Source organism: Ambystoma mexicanum, chromosome 7q (genome assembly GCF_040938575.1).
Source record: "Ambystoma mexicanum isolate Mex_15411 chromosome 7q, UKY_AmexF1_1, whole genome shotgun sequence".
NCBI lineage: Eukaryota > Metazoa > Chordata > Amphibia > Caudata > Ambystomatidae > Ambystoma > Ambystoma mexicanum.
Window position 1 is genome coordinate 669,147,756 of NC_090941.1, and position 20,543 is coordinate 669,168,298.

General features: G+C 50.3%; 1 protein-coding gene across 1 annotated transcript in view; it reads left to right on the plus strand.

The window, feature by feature from the left end:
• The first annotated feature begins 20,055 nt into the window (after positions 1-20,055).
• MTIF3 (mitochondrial translational initiation factor 3) overlaps positions 20,056-20,543 on the plus strand; it is a 116,338-nt gene continuing 115,850 nt past the window's right edge. Inside the window, exon 1 of the mRNA XM_069639057.1 lies at positions 20,056-20,177. The gene's annotated coding sequence lies outside the window, so the exon portion shown is untranslated. The remainder of the gene's footprint in view (positions 20,178-20,543) is intronic.

Here is a 20,543-nt window from a genome sequence, read left to right on the forward strand (position 1 = left end):
ATGGGAGTACCGGGACTCCCTAAGTGTGGATTTGAATCAACTATTTCACTGATGAATAAAACGATCCATTGGATCAACACCAACCTGATTGGACCGAGCATTGACCCAAGCCTTATATTAATGGCAAGAAGGGTAGGCCAAAAACCCAAATGTATGTGGTTTCCTTCTCGGATGCAACAATGGTTTGTTATTTGGTCAACTCTAATTTATCCAGAGGCCTAAAACCAAACAGCTACAATCTCCATAGTAGGCTGGTCTCTCGGGATTTGTTTTACGGTTGTCCAGGGAGGGTGGCTGATTCAGGGAACCACTTGAGAAAATTTGCTAGGAGGAGGGAAGCACAGTTACCCCACGCACAGGGGCCTTTGTATCCACCTCTTCGCCACAGATTACCCTTGGGTTGGAGGTCCAACCCTAATTTAGAAAGATTGACCCCACAGAAGGGAGAGGCGCATACTATTGGGGTTGAGCTAGCTAATCGGTATGAGGCCCTAACCTCCTGTGAAGATCTGGACTGACTTACGGCTGACCAGCCCAGCCGACTGCGATCTTTGTGAGGGGGGGGTGGGTCCTGAGATTGGGGGGGAGGTACACATGTTATCTAAAGCAACCCCTTTGGTAGCTAGCTTGTTATCCTGGAATATAGCCAGGCCAGGCGAAAATTCAAAGGGGACGCCACTGTGGAGATTTTAAAAACCCACAATTAGAAGACCCAAGAGTGGAACAGGGTACCCCGCGGGCTCCATCGTGGCCCAGAGGCCTTCCGCTGACCTTCGGAGGTGCATGTAGCCCAGTGCCTGGAGGAGAAGTAAACCACGAGAGCGTGACCCGACCACAGGAGAAAGAGAGTTCCCCCTGAGCAGAGGCGAAGGTGCCCCCCATGCTTCGTTGGTGAGAGAGGCCTTCCCGGGGGACCCCTCGGAACCGTGGGGCAGAGAGAGGGCTTGGAACCAGCTTGTCGCGGAGTGGGGAGACAGACCAGGGGGCCTCAAAGCACACGGGGGGCCTCGCAGCACACGGCCCAATGCCGCCTCGCCTGGGAAGGATCCAGAAGAAGAGGTGAGGAGGTCGCGGGGGGATGAGGAGGTCCAGAGGAAGCCAAATCACAAGCCAGGCCCCCCCCCCACACCTGGCATATATAAATGCTCCGAGACACGAGGGCGGGAGCGGGGGCCCGAGAACTCTCCCAGACCCTCTTTTTCGGTGTGCATGGGCCCCAACTTTGGAGGGGAGGGCAGCTCGTGGACTCCGGGGGCATGGAGGGGGATAAAACATCGGCCCTTGGGAGCTTCCACATCGAACCCCGGGGTGCCAACAAACGGGACCCCAACCTGTTCCAGCGCAGAGCACGGGAACCCCTCTGGAGACTGAAGCAGGCTCAGAAAATAAGCAGGCAGCAGGTGCCCCGCCATCCCAGTCCTCGGTGGAGCTCTGAGCCACGCAATCCAGCCCACCCACGCCAGGGAGAGACAGAGAACACAGAGGGAGCCTAAGGCCAGAAGCAGAAGGCTCAACACGGGAGGCCCCACCAGAAACTGGGCACCAGACCTCATCTGAGGAATCTCTAAAGAACTCTGGGCTTGCAGTGGGGCCCTTCCAGGGCAAAACCATATCTGGGCTCAAGACATACAAAACAAAGGAGTCTGGAACGAGGTCCCAGGGGTACAGACAGGGAAGCCTGGAAGTCTGCACCAAACTATTGGAACCCATGGGACCAGAAACCTGGAGCAATCATTGATAGGCACCCCTGGGCAACAAGCACTTACCCACGCAATCCTATCCCTCCAGCGTTTCCGTAGGCCTCAACCAACACTAGGAGCTGTGCCTGGTAACACGCACTACAATATGGCCACAGGAAGTGCCCCCCGCCCGCACCACTTACCAGGGATGACCTTAAAGACATTCTGCAGGAAATCAAGGCCATAAGGACAGATACACAGGCCTCAATAGTGGCTCTTAAAGGGAGAGTTGACACTCTTGAAGAGAAAATGGAAGGTATGGAGAATAATCACCTCCAGACTGATCTGCTGGACATGAAATATGAAGCAAGGCTGACAAACCTGTAAATGAGAGAAGAGGACATGCTTTTGAAGATGGGCGACCTTGAAAACAGGGAACTCAGATATAATCTGCGTATTCTAGGGGTGACGCAAAAAAGGGGGAGACAGTGGCGGACGTTAGGAGGATAGTCCTAGGCTTAATAAAGCAACTCTTCACCCTGGAGTTGGGCAAGGAAGTCCAGCTGGAAAGAGCTCATAGGGGTGGTGGAGGCAGAGGGAAAGGCCCAAGATCCATCGTGGTGCATTTCCTCCGCTACAGAGAAAAGATGGAGGTCCTAGAAAAGGCGAAGAGATTGGGGAGCTTCTCCTTTGAGGGAGACACAATCAGGATTTATCAAGATCTCTCCGCCCTCACACTTACCTGCAGAAGTGAATGCTGTCCCCTCACACAATGGCTCACTAACAGGATATACGATATAGATGGTACTACCCATTTGCCCTCGCATTTGAATGGGATGGAGTGGATTATCGAGTCACTGGGGGGGAGGAGGCTTTACGAAGGGACCCTGACACCCCAAGAGCATAAAGGAGAACCACAGGGCCCCTGGGCCAAAAAGAAGAAGATGAAGGGCAAGAGAAAATTAAAAAAAAAAACAACACCCCGACACATGATCTAGAGGAGGATAAAAAGATCGGGCTGCATCAGAGGTGCAGGAGTCGGGAAAAGTTAAAGGACCCCAGCCGGGGGTGGCGAGGAGATAAGAAGGACAGCGAGGGACGGACGGACCTCTTCCCCGAGTGGCTTGCCAACTGGCAAGCGTTGCAGACAAGGATGGGAGGGGGGTCGAGGGTAGGAAAAGTGTTGGGAATGTATGGGGTCAGGCACAACATAGATCGGACTCGAGAAGTGAGCTGAGCAGCTTCCATATGGCCGGAAGAGGTGTGAATCCAAAAATGTCATTCGATGACAGACAATGAGAAAAGGGGCCGGGTCCAAACTTTAAGGCTAGGATCGCTTAATATAAAGGGCCTTAACTCACCAACAAAGCGCTCACTGCTGTGGAGGGAAATGAAGATGCAGGTCTGGGTGTACTCCTAGTACAAGAAACTAGAACAGTGAAAGGGGAAGAAAGGCATATTCCAGGTTCACATGTGGGCCAGATATTCTGGGCATCGAGCCCCGCCAAAAAGGGAGGTGTTGGGATCCTACTCCGCAGAAACCTTACGCTCACAGAGTGGTCAGTTTGGGGCAGAGCAGATGGAAGAGCGGTGGTGGTCTCGGGATACCTGGAAAACTCCAGAATTACCATAGCAGCCATTTATGGCCCAAATATGGGTCAGATGCAATTCATCAAGGAGGTACTGAGGGAGGTATTGGATAGGGCAGAGGGGCTCATCCTCTTGGCAGGTGATTTTAACATGTGGGCGGAACGGGGATTGGATCATAGTGGGAAGCCGATCCCCACAGGTAGTAGGGGGGGCAGCTATACAGAGGGTTCTTGGACTTAATGTGGAACCACAGGTTGGTAGATCTTTGGAGGGAGACTCACCCAATTATGAAAGGCTATACATTTTACTCTGCAGTCCATGGCTCCAGAACCAGGATTGATTATATATTTCTGGAACACCAGCATATGAGCAGAACTGATGCTTGTAACCATTACCGGGTTAGCTGGTCAGATCATGACCTGGTTTGGGAAGACATTATTATATCGGGTTTAAAACTGAGGGAATCATTGTGGAGGTGCAACAACCTCCTATTGAGGGATGTGGTTTTTAGAGAGGAGATGTTTTCAGGGTTCCATATAATAATGTCCCCTCAAAAATATCGCCATGCAAAAATGTCACCGAAAAATGGCCATTTTTTGTGGGGACATTATTGCATGGAACATGCGGGTGACACCCCTGCAACCCCCAAACACTTTAAAAAAAATGTGTATTTATTTATTTATTGCTGCCCCTGTCCCTATATATATATGGTCACCCATATAATATCGCCACAACCTTTTCCTGGCGATATTATATACGGTGACCATATATATGGGGATAATATTACCTGATACCGTTTTCAGCCATTAGAGAGTACTTTGAGTTAAACAACACTGGTGAGGTTCACTTGGAGACAGTATGGGAGGCAGCTAAAGCTACATGGCAGGGTAGATTGATTAGGGAAGGGGCGGCCAAGAAGAGAACTAGAACGCTCTTGGCCCACAAACTAATATCTGAGATATGCCTATTGGAGAGAGTCGAGGGGAAGGAAGAGGAAGAGAAGTAGAGAGACCTGGGGTCACCAAAACCAAGAGACAGGAACTTAGAGAAATGGAGATGGGTAAAATTGTAGCAGGCCTCCAACACCTGAGACAGAAATATTATGAAAAACAGGATAAGGCGGGTGCCAGGCTGGTGGCGAAGCTCCGCGCCCAGCAGCCAGATAGATGGGTGGCAAAGATCAAGAATGGGAAAGAGGGGGAAAGATTGGACCCAGAGGCAATAGCGGGATAATTCGCCAGTTTCTATGAGATACTGTACGAGAAGCAAGGAGTTATAGGAGGGGAAACATTCAAATCCTATTTGCAGGGAGTGACCCTCCTGACTCTTAGACCTGGAGAAGTCTCCATCCTAGAGGCCCCAATAACAGATGAGGAAGTCCTCTGGGCAATATCAGGTTTGAAGCTGGGGAAGGCCCCGGGAGACAACGGATTCACGGTAGGCTTCTATAAGGCATTTGCAGGCCAACTGGCGATTCCTGGCGGATCTGTGCACGAATATTATGTCCACAGGGAGGGCCCCACCGTCCTTTGGGAAAGCATTAATCAAGGTCATCCCCAAAGAAGGAAAAGACCCTGCAGACTGCCAATCTTATAGACCAATCTCCCTCCTGAACGTGGATGCAAAGTTGTTCACCAGAATAATTGCAACAAGACAAGAGGGCCTCCTTCCGCAGCTCATCCATTCTGATCAGGTGGGCTTCATACAGGGGAGGCAAGGAGCAGACACCCTCAGGAAGACTCGCCATTTTATGAGGGAGGCAGCACCCAGGGGGGGGGCAACCCAGTCTTGATGGCCATAGATGCAGAAAAGGCCTTTGACCGAGTCAACTGGGAGTTGCTACATGGGGTACTAGAGAAATTTGGTTTCCGTGAGTGTGCCCAACGAGCGATCAAAGATCTGTACACAGAAGCGTCAGGCAGAGTTACGGTAAATGGGTGGCTATCACGTAGATTTAATCTTCAGCGAGGGACCCGACAGGGCTGCCCCTTCTCCCCCCTATTGTTTGCAATGACCATGGAGATTTTGGCAGAATATCTGAAGGGGTCACCTGATGTGATGGGTATAGCTGTGGGAGACAGAACCTTTAAACTCGGTCTCTATGCAGATGATATAATGCTCCACATGAGGCAGCCAGCCCAATCTGTCCCAGCCGCCTTGCGGGTGATAGAGGAGTTCGGGCATCTTCAGGATTGAAGGTGGGCACATTTGGTCCCCACCGGTGAGGGACGCGATCCCTGGCCACGAACATTATCAGTCCTGGTTTGATGTGGGGCTTTGCAGGGTGTGTCAGTTGGTGAAAGAAAATACATTTGTAAGCATCCAGGAACTGGAGGAAGCATTGGGCATTGGCAGGCTGTCCCCACTCCTCTATCTAAGATTGAAGGGGGTATTCATGGCAGGGAAGTGGAAGCAGCATATACAGAGGCCACTCACCCCAGTAGAGAAGGTCTTGGACACGCATGTAGATATGAAAGGTCTCATCTCCTTCCTGTATACAGCGCTTTTGTCCCGCCGTGAAGGACCAATCAGGGGTCTAAGAACGAGATGGGAGAGGGACTTGGGCTGTGAAATTGGAGACGGTTTATGGGTGCGACTCTGTAGTAGGGCATTTAAGACCTCAATTTCGTGTCAATATAAGATGCACGCCATAAAACTGCTTCACAGGTGGAAATATGACCGGGTAGTACTCTCCAAAATGTTTCCAGCGGTGATTCCCCGTTGCTGGCATGGATACGGGGAAAAAGCCAATTATTGGCATATGTGGTGGACATGTCACAAAGTGCGCACATATTGGACAGAAGTGTTGAGCTGGATCAAAGAGGCGGACGGAGGATCCCACCCACTAGACCCAATCTTAGTATAATTTGGACTTCAAAGAAGGGATGAGCGGTTGCACAAGCTTCCACACCTGTCACATTGTTTACTTTTAGCGGCCAGAGCCTGTCGAGCTAGAACTTGGAAAAGGACCTGCCTCCCCATGAATAAAGAATGGGAGGCAATGGCCAGGGATATGTATTTTATGGAAAAGATCACAGAAGCTATACAGGGATCCAGCGGTCTGATAGAGACTGAATGGCTCGGGTTCTTTAGTGCTTTTAGTACCATGGAAAGTACTGGTTGAAATTCCCGGAGAACAGTGACTAGGCCCCACCAAATAGTTAACTTGGAAAACACAGACTTTAATTCAGAGGAATCGGCCCATTTCCGACGATCTAGTGCCCGGTCGGGACTGCAGACAATGGTTTGAACAGTATAAGTGAAAGCAGCGATCAGAGACTGTGCCTTGAAAGGGGGTGGGGGGAGGAGGGAGGAGAGGGTGTATACGCCAGGGAATTATCTAATTTTTGTTTTGTATAAGGTTTATAGGGACACAAGTCCTTTTCATGTTTGCTCCGAAGGTTCTCTGTTGTTTCATAAAACCAATAAAAATAAATAAAATTAAAAAAAACACAATGTCATTCTCCTGCAAGAGACTTGGGCCTTGGAGACCACACTGTTAGATGGCTACACATCGTAGGGGATCTCAGCGAAATAAATGCTAGAGTAAGATGTTATGGGGGTCTGGCGATTTTGATTAAAGCCTCCCTAACCTGTAGGTTTAGGGTAGTGGGGACTAACATGGACTACCTACAGGTGCTCCGTATTTTACCCTCTAGGTGGGACCCGTTAATCATTTTGAACCTCTATAACAGCCCCCATAAGGCTGAGGCAGTCAGGTTAGCCAAAGTCAAGGCGTTTATTGATGAGTTATTTCTAAACAGGAGGAATCGTAATGAGCAATGCATATGGGAAGGAGATTTTAACCTCAAAATGGGTGTAGGTTGGAGGGGGGTGTGGCCAGCAAGTGGGCAATGAGGACGTGATTCCTCGCTGCTCCCAGTCCGCCAGCTAGATCTGACAATTCATGTTGTTAAACTCACGAAAATAGCTTCCAAAAGCGGCAGCACCCTTCTGCAATGGGTCGCTGCACTATGGACCTGAACCGACGTGTGGTTCCCGGAGATACACGATGTGAAATCCAGAAGCGGCTGACTGCGTATGCCAGACAAGGTGGCCGCCGGGACTGCGAGCTAAGAGGAAGGTGCGCATACGTTAAAGGCTCCACTGAACCAAGCACCCCGCGACAGCAACTACCATCACATCGCTGAGGCCGAAATCAGGAAGACTAAACACTGATCCTGACCACAAACAACACTCCGAGTAGGCGGCAAGCGCGCCCATGAAAGCAGGCAGGTACTGGCATCCCCTGCTCCGATACGAGGTGGAGCAACCGTGCTTGAGGACGACAGAGAGCACCAGCCAACTTTACGATCCTGATCACTGCAGCGACAAAGTGAGCCGCGCTATGGGTCCTCCCCCTGATGGGATCTCCAAGTGCCAGCGAGGCTCGGCTCCTACCTGCTGCCCCAGCGGTCGATGAGGCGGTCCCATCTGAGGCTGCTAGAAGCTGCTGTGGGCCCCTGGGAACGACGCGACCCGAGCTAGCAGGCGAACCGAGGAAGGCTGCCTGAAGGTGCTCCGGTTGCAGGAGAGCCAGGCCGACAGCGAAGCGAGTAGCGCCTGCGACAAGGAGTGAGCGGGGGCAACCAAATCAAACACGTCTCCCGCCCAGAGATGGTGCGAAGAAGCTAAACTGCCTACCAACAACGATACGTAGCAGAATCATCCCTGGACCCCAACCGCTCACAGTGGGACCCTGAAAGTGGAACGCGACACGTGGATTGCAACACACGTTCCACAAAGCAACCGAGAATGGAAGGTAAGCTGCCTACGCTGAGGGCATGGCTGTTATAAGGTAAATGAGAACTGTGCACTGAATCTACAACGCTCCAAGCTCCCAATAAAGTAGTGATGTGGCTGAGCGCTGAGTGTCCAAGGTGAACCCAATAAGACTAATATCCTGTGAATACATCACCTAGACGCCATAACACGCAGCAATAAACGTGGTTTACACACTTAAAATCGTTTGTGAGCCCAGACCGTTATCAAAAGCGACCACCTGCTGGGAGGCGAGCTTTTACACAACCGGTGCGCCGCCCTGAGTGGTAGCACGCACTACAGAAGCTGAGAGAGCAAAACAACATTCTGATTTCACCGGCCCCGATCAAAGACTACTACTGAGGACAACTGAAATGAGCATGTCTCCCAGGAAATGAGGCAGCTGGAGTACTGGCCTGCTTGTCCGTGGCGTGAAGTGCAACAGGGCCCCTAATCCTGCACTGTACGAGTCTAAGACACACGTTTGACTGAGACTAATAGAAACACCTTCTTCCCGAAAGATAGGGTGCAGACCAAGCCAATACTCAGGCCAACTAAACAAAGGAGGGAGAGGGCATAGGTGATAATGCAGCAGACTTCTGGGAAGAAAACCACGAAGTGGACAGTGCATATAAACCGTAAGAGAAACCAAAAGGAGGGAAGAGGTGTTAGAGATTACAATGGCACCTCCCTGGTGAGATAGAAGCCAGGGCTTGTGGCTCTGCTGTCTCCGGAGTACCGCAGCCGGGTGGTCACGGACAGCACCATTTGGTAATAAACTCTGGACAGTGCACCTGTGAAGGCGGAACAAGTGTCTCTGGTGAACCACTTGACTAGTATCCACAAGATCCTGAACCAACAGCAACAACTGGATGGTGCCTTGCCGAATCGTTGCGCCCGAAGCGAGCACCCCACTGACCTAAACAGCTGCACAAATTTTGGCTGAGAGGGAAGGGAGCAACTGCAAATCAACACTGGCTTGACCACCATGGGGAAAGACAGGGCAAAGAACGCGACAACGCAGAGCAAAATGGAGCAGTACACAATCGCTACCCAAGTTCCCCCGCAGGAGCAGGGCAACTCTGGCGATGCATTGGGACTGAAGGATGAAAATATATCCCTTAAAGACATCATGAATGCTATCACCAACTCAAGGACCTCCATGGGAAAAAAGATGGATGGCATAAGTACCGGGGTGTCGCTATTGCGCCATGACCTGCAAAAATTCATGGCTCGTACCGGGGAAGCAGAGGACCGCATGTCGGAAACAGAGGAAAGCCTGAGGACTGTAAATCACCAAATGACCGGAGCATTGGCACGCCTCAAGGCACTGGAAGAATGAGTGGAAGAGGGTGAGGGCAGAGCAAGACGGAACAACATCTGGATACTTGGATTGCCTGAAAACTACGAATGCCCGAGCATGGAGCTATTCCTAGAGCAATGGCTTGCGGATCTATTCGCACCCAAGACCCTATCAAAATTCTTCTCAGTTGAACGTGCTCACCAACGGGCAAACCAATACCCGGAGCTCCCCCACGCACGGTAATAGCAAATCTCCTGAACTATAGGGATCGGGACGCCATACTGCAGATGGCCAGAACTAAGGGCTCTGTAACATTTAATGGCTCCAGACTCGCCTTTTCCCCAGACTTCACCAGGGAGGTTCAGAAAGCGAGGCAGTCCTTCGACCCACTCAAGAAACACCTTCAAGCTCTTCACATAAAATATGGACTTCTGTTCCCAACACAACTGAAAATATACCACAACGGTACGACAGTACATTTTACGGACCCCATAGACGCGTGGAGCTGGGCGGAAAGAAACCTAGAGGGTGACTGGAGGCTGAATCGGAGGCAAGACATCGACAGGAGTCACCCACAACCAGAGAGAGCACCACCTGAGCTCCCACAACAGGAGATGGAAGCACTGCCAAATGAAGGCAATGACTTCTGGAAGCAATCTCATCCTTTTTTTTTAAGGGGATACCAAATATTACAGCTAATATAGTGTTGTAATATTTGGTATCCCCTTGATTTTGAGGAGTAACATTTAACAACGCACTGTTTGAACTATCCCTTGCATTGGGGAGGGGAGCACATCATAATCCTTCAATGTGACAGCGTCTGGAAGCCATCCCATCCTTTTTTTGAAGGGGATACCAAATATAATGGCTAATATAGGGTTGTAATATTTGATATCCCCTTGATGTTGAGGGGTAACATTTAACAAAGCACTGCTTCAACTATTGCTTGCATTGGGGAGGGGAGCACATCATAATCCTTCAATGTGACAGCGTCTGGAAGCCATCCCATCCTTTTTTTGAAGGGGATACCACTTATTACACCTAATATAGTATTGTAATATTTGGTATCCCTTGATTTTGAGGGGTAATATTTAACAATGCACTGCTTGACCTATCCATTGCATTGGGGAGGGAAGTACATCACAGGCCTACACTGTGACAGCTTCTGGAAGCCATACAATCCTTTTTTGGAAGGGGATACCAAATATAATGGCTAATGTAGGGTTGTAATATTTGGTATCCCCTTGATTTTGAGGGTTAGCATTTAACAACGCACTGCTTGAACTATCCCTTGCATTGGGGAGGGGAGCACATCATAAGCCTTCACTGTGACAGCTTCTGGAAGCAAATCCCATCCTTTTTCTGAAGGGGATACCAAATATAATGGCTAATATAGGGTTGTAATATTTGGTATCCCCTTGATTTTGAGGGGTAACATTTAACAACACACTGCTTGAACTATCCCTTGCATTGGGGAGGGGAGCACATCATAAGCCTTCACTGTGACAGCTTCTGGAAGCCATCCCATCCTTTTTTTGAAGGGGATACCACTTATTACAGCTAATATAGTGTTGTAATATTTGGCATCCCTTGATTTTGAGGGGTAACATTTAACAAAGCACTGCTTGAACTATCCCTTGCTTTGGGGAGGGGAGTACCACATAAGCCTTCACTGTGATAGCTTCTGGAAGACATCCATCCCTTTTTTTGAAGGGGATACCACTTATTACAGCTAATATAGGGTTGTAATATTTGGTATCCCTTGATTTTGAGGGGTAACATTTAACAACGCACTGCTTGACCTATCCATTGCATTGGGGAGGGAAGTACATAATTTCTGTGCACTTTGACTCTGGGACAGCCCAACAGGTGCTCGGGGCACCAACACAAAATTAATGTGGCAGGGATCACTCTGCTGCTGCTGTGGGCTCCCGGACAAGCAGCTGCTCTGCCATCACACAGAGGGCCAGTGGCCTGGAGGCACCCTGTTACACATGCTGGTCTGGGGCACCCAGACCACACCCAGACTAGCAGGGCCGCAGGCCTGTGACAACAAGGGGTAGGCCTGCAGGCCCTGCACAGTGAGACACAGAGACAGAGTGCCATTACATTTAGTCTACCTCTGTGGTAGTGCACGTGCATGCGGAGGCTCCTTCTTCCAGTCAGGTATGAGGCTGTCATGACACATCCTTAGAGGGTGTGAGAAAAATGGGGCGAGACCCTTTTTTTTTATGAGGGGGCCTGACTCTAGAGGGTGTAGAGAGGAATGTCAAGAGAGGATTAGAGTCAAAGGCCTAGAACAAGGTTAGACTTTGACTCTAATCCTCTCATGACATCCTTAGAGGGGCAATACATGTCCTTAAAAGGGAAACACCACAAATACTAGCACTATGCTATGAGATGTGTAATATATATATTTTCATGCTCGTTTATTGTGTGATTTATCTGCGTTTCATGTCAACCCTGTAAAATGAAATATTATTTGTATGTGTTTTACGTGCCTGCCATGATGACTGCACCGCTACACAACACCCTCTACAGTGAACCCATCTATTGGGTCAATTTCCCTAAGGAGGTAGTATTCTGGAGTATTTTTTCAATTTCCAAGCATAGTTTGTGTACCTATTTCCATCACTGTTGGCAGCTGTGATTTATTCAGCTACTAATAACCAAATAACCCACCAAGTGTTGGCAGCTGTGATTTTTTTAAGCTACAAATAACCATATAACCAACTAAGTTTCATTTAACTCAATGCAGTTCAGCTGACTGATCAAGTAACAGTGGCGTACCGGGCCAGGGGTTGGGGGGTGGCACGCTGCCACCCCACAGGCTCTTTTTAGAGCCTGACTGGGACTTTCGTCAGTGGGCCACCCTTCCCGTATGGCACCTCAATGAGGGTGCCAAACGAGAAAGGTGTCCCGCTGAAAGGACAATGTGTGCTAAGTAATTCCTGCTTAACACAGTAATTGTCCTGGCAGCAGGACACCTTACCCTTTCCGAAACCTCTGGCAGGACAATGTTCCAAGGAGCTCAGGGCAGCAGCAGAGGGGCTCGCAAGTTGCTCTGTGTCAACAGAGCATTTCAATGTGAGCCATTAGGCACTATCGAGAGGGAGGGGGTACTATTAGCAGGGACTTTTGTCCCTTTAGAAATGTGCATGGCAGGGAGTGATCAGGTGTTAGTAGGTTGCATAATGCTGCAGGCTTTATGAAATAATGACTATGGCTTTACCCAAGGGGGATTTGTTACGCTCACATTAATCTGCATGATGCTATTGTGACTTTGCATGCAGGGAGGGGAGAATAAAACCAAATCCATCCTCTTATTGCTCAACATATTTCTATAATGATGTATAGTGTAAAGTTAATAATGAAAGGGAAGTTTGTTATGTAATGTGCTTTGCTTCCAAGGCATTGATATAAATTATTATTTCAGCACATGAAATGCAAAGGGAAACATTAATAAATATCTAAACAAACTAAAACTGTGAAGATGTGCTCAGTTGCTTAAAATGTCTCCATCCCGGTTTCACTATTAACCAAAGTGTGTGATCCTGGGCAGATCATGAAATCAGACTATGGCCCTCATTACGACCCTGGCGGAATTCGGAAAACGATGGCGGAAATGCAATACCGCCATCGAATAGCGCTCGGTGCGACTATGACCCGTCACCGCAAAGTACGATGCCATTAGCGACACCGTAGTGAACGCCAACGCTAACTGCACCAAGCACGCGCGCGCGCGCCATGCCAAACCGTAAACACCACCATGGCGCAACGGTACGCCAATTCCGACCCCAGCGGACATGTACCTAACGCCATCAAGCATGGCGGAATGCACCATTCCGCCATGGTGAGAAGTACGGCATCGCGAATCAACCATAAACGGCCCCACTGACTGCCCGTACACCGCTCCCTGCCCACAAAGTACAACTCCCCATAGGTGCAACGAAGCCACAATGCAACCAGTGAAATGCACAAGTCACCCATGCATGCCAACGAACAAATGGACCTCAAGAGGGGCCAATGGGAGCTGCAGGGCACAGATGGCACGAATACAGAAGCCATCCCAATGGACATGACCACAGTCCCCCACCAAGAAACGCACGCAAACACAGGCACCTGTGACCAGCAATATTCCGAAAATCACAACATTCCACCAGTCCACCTGGCTGACCGGCATCTGTCACACAAAACCCAATCCCCCGCCCCTGAGCATGACAACATTCAAACTGTCATATTGGCAGCCCCCATCCCTGACCTCACGGGCTTCGTAGGCAAACGCGCCCAGTACAGGACCACGCAACAAAACTCCGAAGCTGGAACCCAATGCAGATCCCCTCACAATACATCGCTCCCCAAATAGGAATATGCCACATCACTTGCAAAGAAGAACGCTACACGGCCCATATCAGAATAGAATTTTAATGCACATCAATATCACCAAGCCCATACAGCCATCAGGCCATGAACTCCAAAACACATTTCACCATTGTGGGCTGCATCCGCAAGAAATGACCAGCCACTACTCGTGTGACGCCCTGTTCCCTCATGGTACACAGAGCCACATACACGTACGAAAAGGCAACATGGAAGCGCACAGAACCGCAGGGCCGTCCCAATGGGGAGGCACTAGTCCAGCTGAAAGGCCGAAATGTTGCTCCGAGCCACCAGTACTGCGTAAGGGCATGTGGCCCATTGGCGATCGTCCCATAAGATCGTAATGCTGCTCCACTGATTAACACGAAGCAGCAGGTGTCGGGAGTAAAATCAATCTGCAGGAGTGGCATACAGATGGCAGTGGCAAAAGGGGAGGAGATACCTGTCAACCAAAAGAAAAGAAACAGAATAGAATGGCCATCAGAACTACATTCGAACAACTCACTTCAATGATCACACTAGATCCACAGCCATATGCATGCAAGCCCACTCCAAAGGATCATCACCACCCCAAAACCACTTGCGAATCATAACTACCTATATCGAGGTGAAAACACCATCACAAACGAGTGTACCTGTGCATGCGCCTGTGAAAACAGAATCCTTCAGATGGGATTGGTAACGTGCATGGACACAAGTGTCTGAAGGCGCGTCGAGACAGGGAGGGCTCAACAAGGCCAGATAGACGATGGTCCCACTATGGCAGCCCTGCATCACATAGCGCAGGGGGGGCGGACAGATCCCAAGAAGCCCTGTACATGGCAAACACTGTATCAAATCACCTGCCCATGCATCCATTCATCATTCCCTCATCCCGTAATGAAAACGCCTGAATATTTACTCACATAACATTAGAAATATCCATTGAGTCTGTGCGTTATGCAGCCTGCAAAATCCACAGTGCCCCAGCACGTAATTCCAGTCTAGTGAAGTAACATGTATTTGGGAACGTCCTGCCTTATCGTCCACTACGCAATTGCGCATCCCATACTATTCATATCAATCATAGCATTCTCGCCATGGCCCCTGTCCCAAGGACATTGAACAATAGAACGTTATATTTGCAGTCAGACCTGTGGGCATCTCCTCGCCGCTAGCTGAAAACCGAAAGCGCCGCCCTTCGAATTCCTCATTTGCAACATCACGTCGAAGAGGCATCTGTGGCCGTTTGAAAACACTAATTAATCCATCGAGTGCGGCTGTGTGTGAAAATGGCAACTGCCTTCACCCACGAATGGGACGCCCCGCCCGTCGTTGCAACTCGGTACAGTGATGAATGAGGGCCCACCGTTACTCGAGTACTACGTTCCACTGACCCTTCACAACTCTGTTCGCGACTGCACAGATAGTATGTGAAACAATGGGACCACAACAGAATGAACATATCAACCAATGTTACACGGCCATCGGGTACAAATACAAGATTGCAATAGCAAGATGCCATTCCACGAATTGCAGCGTTGTGCGCGGGACGTGCTCGGCCAAAGGGGAGAGCAGTTTGCACAGGTGGAATGAATCACCACAGGTGGAGGCCATTCAGCCTGGAAACACATAAATTTCACGCCCAGTCTCCTCCCACAACCACTCCGAAATGCTACCGGCAGGACTCGCGATGTTGGCCCTGGGGGACCTGATAGCACTGCAAGTACTCCAACTCCAAGAAGAAGACGAACACCAACTACAACCGGCCGCACGGAGGAGACGCAGGAGGAGGAGGAGGCCAAGGCAGGGCCAGCAAGGGCCGCCAGCACAGCCACTACCACCACGCAGGCAGCCCGCAATCCCACGCCTCCGAGCACATCCGTTCAACCTCACTGATGAGCAGATCCACACCCTCTACCGTTTGGACCGGGACACCATAACCGCCATTGTGGACATGACACAGGCTGACCTTGTCAGCATGATAGATAGCCCAACCGCCATCCCACCCCTACTGAAGGTGGTGTCTGTACTCCACTTCCTGGCCACAGGCACCTACCAGCACACAGTCGGACAGTTGCATGGCATATCACAGCCACTGTTCTCACGGACACTATTGCAAGTGCTCGATGCCCTCCTGAAGCACGCAGACGACTACATCTCTCTACCACGCTCGGAGCAGGAAATTACCAACACAAAAGTGGGATTCCATGCACTTGGCGGCATACCGGGTTGCATTGGTGCCATCGACTGCACCCATGTGGAATTGGTCGTCCCACATGCCATGGAGGCCCAGTACCGCAACCGAAAACAATTTCATTCCCTGAATGTACAAATGGTGTGTGACTCCAACAGGATCATTACACATTGTTGTGCCCGATTCCCTGGATCAACCCATGATTCTATGGTCTTGAGGAACTCTACAATACCACGCTACATGGAGCGACACGCAGGGAACAGATCCTGGCTACTCGGTGAGTCTCATTACATGCATGATAATGTGGGGTATGTGATTCGGCAATGACCTGGCAGGAAGGGGGGGGGGTGTGCGTACGTAGCAATGGCATTCCACATCATACGTTTCTCGTCCACATACAGGTGATGCCGGGTATCCACTGAAGAGATGGCTCCTCACACCAGTCCGCAACCCACGGGACCAGCATGAGGAGGACTACAACCATGCCCACTCACGTACCCGTGTAGTCATTGAACAGGCATTCGGCCTACTGAAGACCCGTTTCCGGTGCCTCAGCAGGTCTGGCGGGGCACTCCTGTACCGCCATGAGAAGGTTGCAAAGATGGTGATGGCATGTGTCATGCTCCACAACATGTGCGTACGTAGAAATGTGCCCATGCCCCCTGACGCAGAACTGCAAGCACCTGATGATGGTCATGATGAGGGTGGGGATGTGGCAGCACCTCAAGGAGTCTGCGAGGCACCGGAGGCCCGTGACATTCGTCAGCATCTCATTGATGTATGCTTCTAGCACTCACGCCTGGTGGCTGATACATGGACACGGGATGCGTGGCACTGTGTTTGTCTGGTACATGCACAATATGGACTGTACGCCTATAATGGCCTCGTACACAAAGATCAATGTCCACACATCTCATTGGTTGATCGTGCACTTTTTATGGCATATGTGATATCATGTTGTACACCCTATCGACCCGCCACCCAAGTGAGCCCAACACACCCCCTCCACCCTCCCACCTCCCCCCCGAACACCAGTGTCCAAAGATGCTCATCGTCCGTGGGCAGTCGCTATTGCAAGCCCCCTCTGCGGGTATCAGGGGCACCCCTGCCTGTGGAGCGCAGGTTCCTCCCAGATCTACGTTGGGGGCTGCCCTGGACGGAACTTGCAACGGATGATGTCTCTGCCTGCTCACGTCCATGCATGTCCCTAAGGGTTTGCGAGAGCTCAGTGAGCACACGGCGCACTGCGGCAAGTTCGGCACATACGTCTTTGGACGTCGCATGCAGTTCCCCCCTCAGGCTCTCGGTGCTTCTCTCCATTTGGACTCTCAGGCTCTCGGTGCTACTCTCCATTTGGACTCTCAGGCACTCGGTGCTACTCTCCATTTGTGCCCTTAGTGTCTCTGTACTTCTCTCCATTTCTGCCCTAAGTGTCTCAGTTGATGTTTCTATGTCTGCCTTAGTGCCCCCACATTCATCGGCATGGTCCTTGAGGAGCGTGGCCAGTTGCTGCTGTTGCACGATTAACTGGTCGAGGGACTGTTGCCTCTGCTGGGCCATGGCCATTTGCGGGGGTGTCACAGAGGGGCTGTTGTCCTCATGTTGCCTTGCCACAGGGCTTGTGGGGGATGGCCAGTCGTCGTCTTGTGGGTGCCCCTGCGTGGTATCCTCATGTAGTACGGGATGGAACAGACAGGGGGATTGGGACAGGTCATGGATGGATCTGACTTCGACATCCCCGTCTTCTGTGTCGGAGCATGCTGCCATCAATGGGGTGTCACCTATGGTGCTGCTGCCACCGGAGGCAGTGCCTTCTGTGGCATCCGTTGGGGGGACCTGTGGTGGTGGTGTTGTGGCCATGCTGGCTGCTGGGGTGCCTGTTGATGTTCCCTCCTGTGTGCTGCCACTTGATTTGTGCTGCTGCCGTGTCTTGATGCGTGCAGCTGAGGTGGAGGGTCTTTGGCCGTCGGTCTTGGCCCTCTTTGCAGGTGTGCTGGTAGGGGTGTCCTGGAGCTCGTCGTTTGGATCGGACCCTGTGGTGGAGTAAAGGAGGGCGAGGGTTATTGGTGGGTCTGTGGGAATTGGAATGGCAATGTATCACATGCATTGGGGTGGTACCTGAGGGTGATTTGGGTCGGGGCCTTGGAGGTGCTTCCATTTGTGTGTGGAGTGAGGGTGCAGTTGTTTGGCAGCCTGCAGTTAGGGTGTGCCTGCTGCACGTGTAGTGCGTGTTTTAGGGGTTTTTAATTATTTATGTATTTATTGTGGGTTTTAACGTGCGCTATCAGGCCAATGTGTGTGGACGTTCTCCTGGACATGTGTTTCTGTTGCACTATGGGGACACATGGTGCTTCGAATGGATGGACTTTGTGGATTTAGCATTGTTTCATTAGGCCCACCTACCTGAATCTTCGGATGTCTGCACTCCTTTCTCCATCCCTCCGACTCCCTCTATGCTCTCCATTCCGATGGTGGAGGCACAGATTTCTTCCCAGGGGGTCAGCTTGATTGGTGATTCCGACCCTCCCCCGGTGGCTGTGGCAATGTTGCGGTTGGCAGAGAGTATGCTGCGGACGCGTATCCGCAGGTCGTCCCACCGCTTCCTGCATTGCTGTGGGGTGCGGGGTGCGGTCCCCACCGCACTTACCCGCTGTGCCACCAGAGCCCATATGGCCTTCTTGTTTGCGAGTGCCGTCCTGGTCATTTGCGTGGAGAAGACGACGGCAGCATTCTCCTGGAGGGTCTCTGTTAGCACGGTGAGTTCCTCACGGGAGAAGTGGACCTGCCGCTTGCGGTCGCACGCTTTCTTCGCTACTTTTCCCATTTTTCTTGGTTTCGCTAGGGTGGATGACGGGTTGGGTTGTGTCTCAGGGTGGTGATTTTAGTGGTTGTGTGGTTTTAGTGGTTTTATAGGTGTACGGCGGGTTGTTTCCCGTTCCGGGCCCGTGTTTTAACTTCCGTTTCCGTATATTTCCGGTCACCGTACTTTACGGTAGGCGCACACTGCGGTGTCCGCTGTGATGGGTGGCGGTATTGCACCTAGGGCGCCGTATGGCGGCGGTGTGGGCCGTTTTGGGGTCATTTCCGCCATCGCGGACTTTGCACTTCCGCCATGCCGTGGTGCTCGTGCCCGATGGGTCGGAATGGGCCGCACTTTGCTCCTTCTTGCAATGGCGGAAACGCTATTTACGCTGTGGCGGTCCGGTCAGTCACTTTCCGCCAGGGTCGTAATGAGGGCCTATGTCTTATCTGCAGCTCTGTAAGTGATTCACTTCAAAGCTTATGTGTTAATATATGTAATAAATATCTAAACAAACTAAAACTGTGAAGATGTGCTCAGTTGCTTAAAATGTCTCCATCCCGGTTTCACTATTAACCAAAGTGTGTGATCCTGGGCAGATCATGAAATCAGACTATGTCTTATCTGCAGCTCTGTAAGTGATTCACTTCAAAGCTTATGTGTTAATATATGATGGTGTTATTTTTTTTAAAAAGCCTGACTTGCTCCATATATAACATTGCAATTTAGGTATTTTGCACCATAGAATTATTTGCCACTTGGCTTACTTATGACAACGTATTCTAAAGTCACTTGTATTCTGCCTCCAAGTATGAAAGACTGATGATGCTCCTTGTGATGTGCTTTCTGTGAAGTAATGTCTGTTGATGCAATCCATATGCAAATTAGTTGATGTGCATGTATTTTGCCCCAGAGTGCCTGGACAGATCTCTAATAGATGAGTTCCCTGCATTTGTAATGATTCTGCCGTTTTTTTGTGTTAAAATGCGAGATGCCACTAGTAATGTTTCTAAAAAAAATAGATTGGGGCAGGGGTGGGTAGTTTGTGGGCACGAATGAGACAACCTGGAATTGCGTGCACTGCATTTGAGGGGAAAGTAGCGGAGTATCACCGTGGTTGTCCCCCGAGGCTCTCTGGCAATGCTGAATACTCCCGACTGGAAAATATGGAACGCGTGCGTTATGACGGTGTTGTGCAACATTTGATACCCCATACCGAGGCTTGGAACTCTCCTACTTTGGTCTGCAATCTACGAAGACAGCCGAGACAGGGGATACCGGATCGGTATGGGATACCAAATATTACAGAACACCGCCCACGGTGACCTGTAAACGCGGATGACATTTTGAAAATGTAGTCTACCAGTAGCAAAAGCATCGGCAGTGGCGTCAGCATCATATTATTTCATTTGCGTGTTTTAACGTAATGCTAACATGTGCCATGACAGAATCGTCGTTAAAGTAATGTGTACCTGTTCGGTATTGAAAGTATGTATTTTATAAATATTACTAAATTTAGTCTGGATATCGGAGGGGAACCGGTACACCGCATATGCCTGTGAGCAGAGAAGGGGTAGGAGCCGAATGTGACATGTGGCACATGCCACAGCGCGTGGCACTTGTCACTGGCATATGACACATGCCATATTCGGCTCCTACTCCTACTGCACAACAGAGCGCAGCTCGACATTTTATAAACTGTAACGTGTCATTAATGGCTTCCTCGGTCAAAGCCTCGTATTTTAATGACAAATTACAGTTTATGAAATGTCGAGCTGCGTTCCGTTGTGGGTATAGATAAAATACTGTTTATTATTGCGAGAAATCTTTGCAGCTTCGTATTTTAATACAAAG